Here is a 785-nt window from a genome sequence, read left to right on the forward strand (position 1 = left end):
TCACGTCTAGGGAGACAGTCACCAGTTCTACCATCACACAGACCCCTATAACGCCGGCGACTACAACCTCGGTCAAGGTTATTACGATAAACAATTCTACTACTACATCCCCTGCTACCATCACATCTAAGGAGACAGTCACCAATTCCACCACTACGCAGAGCTCTATGACGCCGGCGATTATCACCTCGATCAAGGTTTTTACGATAAACAATTCTACTACTACATCTCCTGCTACCATCACGTCTACGGACGCAGTCACCAATTCCACCACTACGCAGACTTCTATAACGCCGGTGATTGTCACCTCTATAGCAGTTATTACAACAAGCAACTCTATCACAGAATCTCTTACCACTACAACGCCTAAAGAGGCCGTCACCAGCGTTCAACCTATATTTACTAACTCTACTACTACGGGAAAACTATCGCGAGCAACTGGCATCTATATGCCAGCTATCATAACAAGCAACTCAAGCACTATTTCGCTTATAACTACTACATCGAAAGAGACTGTCGCTAGCGTCTACGCAATCCTTACTAACTCTACTACTACGTCTGAAGAGACCGCTACTATTCATCCCATCCTCACCAACTCCCCCACCACGTCTACAGAGACCGTCAACGTTCAACCCATCCTCACCAACTCGTCTACTACGTCCAAGGAGACCGTCAGCGTTCAACCCATCCTGATCAACTCTACAATTATGTCTAAGGAGACAATCAGCGTTCAACCCATCCTCATCAACTCCACCACTACGTCTGAAGAGACCATCATTCAACCC

Source organism: Beauveria bassiana (genome assembly GCF_000280675.1).
Source record: "Beauveria bassiana ARSEF 2860 unplaced genomic scaffold BBA_S00071, whole genome shotgun sequence".
In the NCBI taxonomy this organism is placed as follows: Eukaryota; Fungi; Ascomycota; class Sordariomycetes; order Hypocreales; family Cordycipitaceae; genus Beauveria; species Beauveria bassiana.